This window comes from Syngnathus scovelli, chromosome 8, assembly GCF_024217435.2.
Source record: "Syngnathus scovelli strain Florida chromosome 8, RoL_Ssco_1.2, whole genome shotgun sequence".
In the NCBI taxonomy this organism is placed as follows: Eukaryota; Metazoa; Chordata; class Actinopteri; order Syngnathiformes; family Syngnathidae; genus Syngnathus; species Syngnathus scovelli.
The window spans coordinates 2,035,827-2,038,275 of NC_090854.1; positions in this window are offsets into that span (position 1 = coordinate 2,035,827).

Below are 2,449 nucleotides of genomic sequence, written 5' to 3' on the forward strand. Positions count from 1 at the left end.
TTTCATTCAGGCAATCATTCATCAATGCTCATCATATGCATCTCACACAGTCTCCAAAAAGGATTCTTCCTATCACATTGGTCCCAATTCATCCATGCTCACCACACAACATTCATATATCATTTTCAACTCAGGTTCCCTGGTAGAACAATCCACCAATCCAAAAAAAAACTCAACACAAAAAAACTGTTGGCAAATTATTCAGAATCTTTCTTTGTTTCTAAATTCAAAGAACTCAATTGCTCAGATTTAGCTCGCATATAGAATTTTGTATAATCTTATAACACAACCAATCAATTATTCCTATTAAATGTAGCATTGCAAAATCTTAAATTCATAATTTAGCTTCTTCCAATTCCTGAAAGCATGTTCTGTCGTTTTTTTTTTTTTTTTCGAATTTCTCATGTGGGCTCGACACTTAACATGCACTAGTGTGGATTAGTTTCTGCTCGCAAACAGATTTCTCTCTTTTCCTCTCATTTTTTTCTGTCAAATTGTTTCTGTTCTGCGGTGTAAATTGAATAGAAAACAGTCTAGCAAATTTCTTTATACTAAAAGTTTAGCCAATCTTCATCAATTTGGGACTTTAACTTTAACACATATGCACACACATGCACAGCTCTCGCGTGCGGAAGGTAGGTCCCAGCACCAATGATTCGTCACAGGCTGGCCATTTCCTGTGGTCGATCATGAGCTGGTCCCTCCCATGCACACGAGGACAGCACATTCTAATTTTATTTATTTATCTTCTAGAAGCAAGTTGCATTTCTTTACCACTTGATTTGCATATTTTAACTTTAGTGTAACACAACTTGAGCTCTAGTCATTTGTAATTTGGGCATACAAACAGCATTGTCATACTTCTTGGATGGACAGGACTTCTAATAATCTAAAAAAAATTCTAATAATCCGACAATGACATGTTTTGCTGTCATATGGGCATCTATTCTTTCTTTCTCTGTATGAGCATAAGCGGTCAAAGAGGAGGAAGCTTGTCATGCTAAAAATGTGGCTTTTCCTCTGCTCCTTCCTCCACCCTTTGATTGGTATTGTTTTGCAAAACGACACTCTCGTGCAAAGTGTCCTCGTCTCCCACAGTTCCAACAGTTGTCAGAATCTGATGGGGGTTTTGATTTGAATGGTGGCTTGCGACGTTGTTGGTATCTAACTCTTCCTCTGCCCCTTTGGGAACTTTGGTAGAAGATCGTTGTATCTTCATTTAGATCATTATCATCATCTAGATGAAATACATCAGAACTTTTGCCTTTCTCAATCCCTTTGTCAGCGTCTCTGGGCCACTGCATGTTTTTTGTAAACCAAGCAGTGTCCGCTTCCACCAAGTGTTTCCTCGCCCAATTGCCTAAGTCGGGGGGAAACCAGTGAGGAGCGCAATTTTAAGATGTTGCTGATAAGCACTCTCATCTGCATCATTGAATGGGATGACACTATGCACCCAGAATTCTTTTTCATTGTCAAATCTCAATTGAATGGCGGCCTCATCACTTTTCAACTTTCTATCTTTTGTCTTTTGTCTTTTGGATTTGTTCTCTTCTTTCTTGTGAAGCTTTCAACCACATTTTAGCACAATCCAATTCTCTCTCTCTCCTTTTCTTTTTCAGTCCATTTTTCTTTCTATCCACACTCTCTTCTAAAACATCAACTACTATCTTCCACACTTCAACTCTCAACTTCCCTTCTACTCCATACTTTTTCTTCCACTTCGGCATATATTGCATACAATTGAGAAATCTACTCGCCATGTACTTCTCATCTCCGTCAAGAGGTAGAGATTTACCGTTTTTATTTCCCATATTAATTCTAGTAGTTTTAGGTTTTACAATTTCTTTTTCTCAAAAATATTATTATTATTATTATTATTATTATTATTATTATTATTATTATTATTTATTTATTTCTTTGAGGATCCTCAATGCAGGTTTAAATTGACCTTTCAACAAATTACTAGCCTGTATTATTGCCGTGGGTCAATGCTAGAACTGCTATTTAGTCAATTTATCCTACCAGTCACACACTCAATCACACAAGTTATCCCTGCCTACACGAAGTCCTCCTTTTAAAAAAAGGAGCTGCTTCATCCAGTGAGGGGACTCTACAACACCCCCCACCTTCCCTGGGAACTAAAGACAACAGTCCTTGTCCCCAGCCCTGCTAACGCGAAGTCCTCCTTTTTTTTTTTTTAAAAAAAGGAGCTGCTTCATCCAGTGAGGGGACTTTACAACACCCCCCACCTTCCCTGGGAACTAAAGACAAAAGTCCTTGTCCCCAGCCCTGCCAACGCGAGGTTGTACTCTTTAAAACAGTGGTCGTCAAATAATGATCCACGGAGGTACTGAGATTTTAAAACAGTTTGAGAACCACTGCTCCAAAAGAGACACCTCATCCGGAGGGGGACTCTACAACACCCCCTCCTTCCACAAAACTTACTTAT